The 7,589-nt window shown below is 39.7% G+C and overlaps 1 pseudogene; it reads left to right on the forward strand.

The window, feature by feature from the left end:
• Positions 1-5,624: 5,624 nt before the first annotated feature.
• Positions 5,625-7,378, forward strand: LOC129481645 (angiogenic factor with G patch and FHA domains 1-like; annotated as a pseudogene).
• The last annotated feature ends 211 nt before the right edge of the window (positions 7,379-7,589 follow it).

Here is a 7,589-nt window from a genome sequence, read left to right on the forward strand (position 1 = left end):
GTTGAAGCTCAAGTGAAAGGTGCACTCTCTAACACGTCCAAAGGCAGAGTGTGGGTTATTCTGATAGACCTGCCTTTTATACGTCCCTCGCCTGGGCGTGGCTTACTCTGATTGGCCGAACAGTTTTCTCATTCCTGCCGCTTCTTAGAGCCTCAATCAGAAGTTTCTTGCTGTAGTTCTACTGGGGACCTAGACACAGTTAAGGGAGACATTTTCAGGATCCTGTCATAGTGTCAAGAAAACAAAGAATCGGGAGCACAGGGATCGGAAGATCAGGGAATCATTTCTTCCGATTTCTGTCCCAGTTCCTACCTGGAAGTATTTGTGATCTTGTTCACCTTTCAAGATGCACAATTAAACATGCCTATATTGACATACGTTATATATTTTGCACAGAAAGAGAATTTATTGTACATAGTGTTAACATTGTATGCATAGATATTATAATTTCTTAAATGCTTGGAAACAACAAATGTCAAATTATGGTTGATTGTATTGGATCCACACATGATGAAATAAAAATGCAGAGAAAAAATAAATACCAAATGAAATGACCTTCCTTCCTTAAAAATGGAGAACATAATTAGATCAAATGCAATAACATTGAATTGATTAGGTTGAGCCAGTGCTAACCTAATCAGCTCCTGACTCCTGAGGTAACAAAAAGTCTAGGTGGAAAAAGTTTCCTCCTTTCTCACCCTTCCTCAGTCATCCTGGGAACGCCATTGTGTTCTGTGGAATTTATTCAGCCTCCCTAGTAAAAATGGACTTGGTCTCAAACAGGTAACCCAACTGATCACAAGAAAAGCAACCTTGATTCTGAACATTCAGCTCCTGTCTTCACACCGCAGACACCACCTGAATCCCAGCAAAGCCTACATGGTTTCTCATCATAACCATATTCCAGGGCAGCCTCTCAAAATTGCCTCAGTGAGATGGGACAAGGTGTGGTGGAGCTCCAGCTTCAGAACAGCTGCCTCATCCCTTCCTACTGCGGCGGAGTCTGTCTCTGCTGGTCAGAGCCCTCCAACTAGCCTAGTCTATGTCCAAGCAAGTGTACCCTAAAGGGACCTTCTTGTCTCCCCCTCTGCTGAGGAAAGCATTCAGGAATGAGACCTTCTATGTTAGGGAGTATTCAGCCCCCAGTCCCACATGACTTGATTGACTGATGAACTGATTCCTTGAGGAGGAGAAAGACATGGGGAAGAAACTGTGTTGGGTGAGTCTGTGTTTTCCCAACTGTGTTGCCTGTGCAAATAGTGGAACCAAAAAAAAAAAATAGTGATAGACACACACTGCCTAGTGAAATTGTCTGAATGTAAATGGAACTTATCATAATATGATATCGTTATATATTATAATATTATGATATCATAAAATTTATTTTACATCTAAATAAATTTTGATATATTATGATGTAACATATAAAATGTGGTCAGGTAATTTTATAAGAAAAATGAATTAAATTTTGTAACAATATTAACATATAAACTCAATAGAAAGTTAGGAAAATTGTCTGCTCTTGTGTAAATTACTGCTTTTTGGATAACTCTATAAAAGGTATGAAGAGGGGCCTGCTACTTACAGGCATGGTGGCTCATGCCTGTAATCCCAGCACTTTGGGAGGCCAAGGCGGGTGGATCACCTTAGGTCAGGAGTTCATGGCTAACCTAGCCAACATAAGGAAACCCCATCTGTACTAAAAATACAAAAAAAAAAATTAACTGAATGTGGTGGCTCACGCCTGTAATCCCAGCTACTTAGGAGGCAGGAGGATTGCTTGAATCCAGGAGGCAGAGGTTTTGGTGAGCCAAGATCACTGCACTTCAGCTGGGGGACAGAGCAAAACTGCGTCTCAAAAAAAGAAAAAACTCGGGCTTATTTTTATCAAAATCTAGATTTTAAATAACATTTCTAGGTGTTCCCTTTCGATAAAAATCCAAACCAAAACAAACAAAATATTTCTAGGTAATTCCCATGAATATGAATAACTGTTAAATTGGGTACTTTTATTTTTAAGAGAGGGATTGTTTATATGGATATGTTGATGTGTCAAACACGTGCAGTTAAAATTGTACCTATTTTTGACACATCCTGACTCTAACCCTCTCGATGGAGTGCAGTGGTGCAATTGCAGCTCACTGCAGCCTTGATCTCCCAGACTCCAGTGATCCTCCCAAGTCAGCTTCCCAAATAGCTGTGACTGCAAGTGTGCACCACTATGCCCAACTAACTTTTAAAAAATTGTTGTAGAGATGAGGTCTCACTCTCTTGCCCCAGTGAGGTCTTGTTATGTTGCCTACATCTTACCTCAAAAAAAAAAAAAGAAACTTATTAAAAGATAAAGTCTGAGTTAAAAATGGGTTCACATTAATGATTTTTAATTTGGTACTTCCATTGTTAAAAGAGGGATTGTTTATATGGGTGTGTTTATGTGTAAAAAGCTAACTAAGGTCGAACCTTTATTTTTTTTTTGAGACAGAGACTCACTCTGTCACCCAGGCTGATGTGTAGTGGCACAATCACAACTCACTGTAGCCTCAAACTCGTAGAATCAAGAGATCCTGCTATGTCAACATCCCAAGTAGTTGGAACTACAGACATGCACCACTGAGCATGATTAATTTAAAAAAAAAATTAATAAAGATGTGGTCTCACTATGCTGCCCAGGCTGCCCTCAAACTCCTGACCTCAAATGATCCTCCTGCCTTGTCATTCCAAAGTGATAGGATTAAACAGGCTTAAGCCATTGTGCCCAGCCAAGAGTTTACCTTCAATGAGCACATATTTTATATCAGAAAAAAATAATAAATAATAAAGTCTGTGTAAGAAATGAGTTGAAGTATAGATAATACAAAATTGACATGTCATTAGTTGTTCTTGAGCCTGGGTAACAGGCCTATTGTACTGCTTCTTTTATTTTGTGTGTTTTAAATTTTCTGTAATAAAACATGTGTGATAATACAAAGTTGATCTACAATGTTAGCTCCTAAGATCTTAGTGACTTTGGGGGAGAAAAAAGAGAGAGAAAGTGGTTGCCAGGGCATCAGTGAAGCTGGTTCTATTTCTAGGTTACACATGTTGTTCACTTTGTAATAATTCATTAAACTTTACATGATTTCTTTGTATACATCTTTCTGTATGAATGTTATACATACATAAAATTTAAATATTGCCTATCTGCACAAAATTTTCACTTCATATCTCAGAATAAGAGCACTGTTTTGTATTGTTTCAAAGTGGGACAGGTTTGCTCAGGGCATAATCAGATGGATATTAATATTCCAAGGTATTTACTTGTGTCCTAACACTTTGGTGACCTTCTAGGTCTTCCCATGTTTACATCAATTTAGTAATTAAGACAGTTTTAATTTTTTAGGGTATAGGCCAAGCACGATGGAACATGCCTACACTCTCAGCTCTTTGGGAGGCCAAAGCAGGAGGATCATTCGAGTCCAGTATTTTGGGTTTTTTTAGGATGCAATTATTATTCAGCAAAGTCCTCTCCCCACAGTGAGGTTCAGCAATGCAAGGGCGCCTAGAGCATACTATTCATTTGGTATGAGTAGAACTGAATTGATTCAGGAATAAAATGTGCAGCAGAGGTCAGTTCGGCAAAGAAAAGTAGGTAATGCAGGTAAGATCAGAAGACCACAACACAGCAGCAGCAAATCTTTCCATTTATTTCAGGAACCCATTTGCCACTAGTTCACTGGAAGAGGCAGAATTAAAAGAAATTTCTTGATTAATAATTGGGCAAAATATATAAATAGCAATTTTTCCAAAGATATACAAATGACCATCAGGTATATAAAAATAAAATATAAAAGCTACACAAATTTTAAAAAATGAAGCAGTTTAAATATTCTACAATTTGCACTTACTTTCTTAAATTATAGAATATCCTAGGATGTATTATTGCACAGTGAATAAAATGATGCTTGAGAAAACTGGTAAAAAATAAAATAAATAAATAAATAAATGCTCAACGTCACTAATTATCAGAGTAATTAAAATCAAAATCACAATGAGGTATCACCTTATCCATGGTGTTTGGGTGCCCATTATCAAAAAGTCAAAAGATAAAAGTGTTAGGGTGTAGAAAAAGAGAACAGTTGTACACTGTTGCTGAGGATGTCAATTGGTGCAGCTATTATGAAAAACAATATGGACGTTCCTTAAAATTTTTAAACTAGAACTACCACTAATCCCAATTGGGAGTATATAGCCAAAGCACATAAAATCAGGATCATCAAGGGCATCTGCACTCCTCTGATACAGATAAATAAACTGAGAGATACATAGCTTCAGCTTTAATACAAATGAAACTCATCTATATTGACAAATCTTGCAGACATTATGCTAAGTGAAATAAGCCGAATACAGAAGGACAACTACTGCATGATCTCGTTGGTATGTAAAATCTAAAAAAGTAAATAAAAATAAAAAATAAAAAGCCATGGAAACAGTAGAACTGTGGTTCCCATGGGCTAGGAAGAGGGGAAAGTGGGGAGATACCCATGGAAGGGGCGCACCTTCAGTTATAAGATGAGTAACTGCTGGGGGCCTAATGTACAGAATAGTGATTATAGTTAACAATACTGTGTACTTGACGTTTGCTGCAAGAGTAGATCTCAGGTGCTCTCACCACACACACAGAAACGTATTAACTTTGTGAGGGGATAGATATGCTAACTAGCTGAACTGAGATAATTTAAAGACTACTGACATCTCAAAACACTATTGTACAATATACTAAAAATATACACTTTTCAATTTGTCAATCATAGCTCAGCGAATGGAGGAAAAAAATAAGAGTAACCAGCAGGTCATATCAAGCTACACGGAAACTCGATTTAAAACACGCTTGGCCACTGTTTCCAGCTCAACTCGGGAATGGCCAGAGCGCTTCTGGCCCCTGGACTTCGACGCTCCTTCCGCGGCCCCCGTGGCTGGGGAAGGTACAATCGTTCCCAGGATTGCAGGCCCTGCAGATCCGGCAGGGACATCGCTGTCCCCTTGCTCTTGCCGCAGCCCCGTTAGCCTCCGCGTTTCGGGGCGTCCAGGCCGGGGAGGCTGCCTGTGGCTGCCCGCGCGCCCCCGTGCCTGTGGCTCCGCCGGCCCTCGCTTCGGCCCCGCGCAGCCCCTCCGAGGCCGCAGCAGTCTGGTGCCCGAACTCATGGCCTCGGGCCCGTACCGGCAGCCAGCGCCTTCGTTGTGGCCGCTCCACCCCCTCCGCGAGCCCGAGCTGGTCCAGCGGAGAAGGAGGGCGCAGAAGCTGTAACCCTAACGCTGAGCTGCAGACGGCAGGTGCGGGAACGGGAGAAGCTTGACCTCGCACAGGAAGGCTGCTTAGAGCGACAGGAGCAACCGCCAGGAGCTCCGCACGCAGCTGGAAGAACTCAGTAACGTACTCCGCTGTGGGAGAAATGGAGATAATAAAAGTTTGATGTAGAAGTACTCACAGAGAACCATGCTCCTTGATCAGTCTCAGATTATTATTATCAGACCTACTCTAATGATGTTAGTCTTCCAAATAAAGTGAGTGACTGAACTGTCAAATCAGCGAGATCAGAATATTGAAACTCCTGCTTTGAATTCTAACGACCAGTTATAAATAGAAAATGATGCTCACCCTGGTACTGATAGGACAGCAAATGTTGAATGTAGACAAGAGGGTCATTTGCCTCAAATTCACAGGAGCCAGCATCTGCATTAGCAGCACAAGATACGTCCTTAGAAGGTTCGTCATTAGCTGGAAGTTTGAGAGCTGCAGCAGAAGCGGCTTTATCATAGACTGGATTTAGTCATGATGAAAATGCTGGACGGTATTTTGACCACAGCACTGGTTTCTATTAAGATTCTGAGAATCAAATATATTATGATTTAATTTATTACTACTGTGATGTGGAAAGTGGTCACTATCGATTTCATTCTCAAGTAGATTTGCAACCTTATCAGACTTATAGCACAAAACAAAAATAAAAAATTGAGAGAAGAAAGGATCCAGATTCTTCCACAAAAAAAAAAAAAAAATTGAGAAAAGGATTTGAATTCAGAGGATCAAGAAGCCTTCAGTGTTGAATATACAAGCTGCAATGGGAAAGACAATATCACAAATGTGAAAAAAAAGCCAAAATAGGCATTCATCACAAAAATAATCCCCCAAAATTCACTGTTCCAGTTAGTGGAAATACTACGAAATCTCCTCTTAATGAAAGCATCTCAATTCAACTTTAAGGATGAGAAAATCACAGAGACTCATAGGGAACCAGAAGAAGGTGAAATTACAGACTCTCAGACCGAGGGTAGTTATGATGAAGGCGTTACCAGTAAAGGCAATGCAACTGCAAGAGATACTGAGGAGGAAGATGAGGAAAAAGTGTGGCCCTCATATATGAGAGTAACTGTCATTAGATCACCTGTGTTACAGACAGGATCACTCTTCAGCCTTGCTGCTGTAAAACCTGCTACAAATGGAAGGGAAAATGATATGCAGCATACTCTTCGAATCCTTGAAGTTGGTGTAAGTTTCATGCAGAGATTTATTTTGACCATGACTTACAAAGTTATGTCCTTTTGGATCAGGCCGTCAAAATGGAACAATTGTTAATGGAAAATGGATTGTTCAGCTGAAAACTAAATGTGACCCTTATGAACCTGAGCATGGAGATAAAGTGAAAGTTGGAGACACTGTGTTATCTTATGACATTCACCCTGGCAGTAATAGCTGTGTTATATGTGAACCAGGGCAGGTTAGAGCTCACCTTTTCCTTGATAAGAAAGATGAATCATTTTTGGTCCATCATTAACTAAGAAGGAAACGAGTTGGAAAGAAGAAAATGATTTTAAAAATATATGAGTAAAATATGGTTTACAGAATACAGACTACAAAGATGATAAGATACTGGAGAATCAAAAATATAAAGATAGAGCTGGAAAACATAGGGAGCAGATTGGAAGTGAAGGAAATTTCCAAAGAGATGATGCTCCTGCATCTGTTCATTCTGAATATACTCATAGCGACAAAGGTCAGAAGATGTTGAAAAAGATGTGTTGATAACAGGAGAAGGCCTGGGGAAGGATGGTGGGAGAATAAGAACTCCAATACAGCTTCAGCTTCGGCAAACACATGCAGGATTGGAGACAGACAAACCATCCTCAATTAAAGACACTCACCTTCTCCACAACAATAACAACAACAACAACAACAACAACAACAACTGGGACAAAGTACAGGAGAGGTTTGCTGGAAACTTTCAACAACAACAACAACTGGGACAAAGCACAGGAGAGGTTTGCTGGAAACTTTCCAGAAACTAAACTTCAAAAAGATGACCTAAGAACCATTCCTTGGGTAAAAGGGACTGAGGAGTGAAGGTTAATCACAGAAGAAAACTCAAGCTTTTTTATAAATAGAGTTTGGAAACTCTTATTTTATTGCAGAATGTTTCTCCCCAAAAAAGTCAGTGGCACAAGAAAGCTATGCCACAATTTACCCCTTCCTGATTCAGAAATGTGTAATAAAATGTGGTTTGCAGCTTTTAAACACATTTTTAAACTAATTATTAGTGACTGAATTAAGTTAT

The sequence above is a fragment of the Symphalangus syndactylus genome, chromosome 5 (assembly GCF_028878055.3).
Source record: "Symphalangus syndactylus isolate Jambi chromosome 5, NHGRI_mSymSyn1-v2.1_pri, whole genome shotgun sequence".
Classification (NCBI taxonomy): domain Eukaryota; kingdom Metazoa; phylum Chordata; class Mammalia; order Primates; family Hylobatidae; genus Symphalangus; species Symphalangus syndactylus.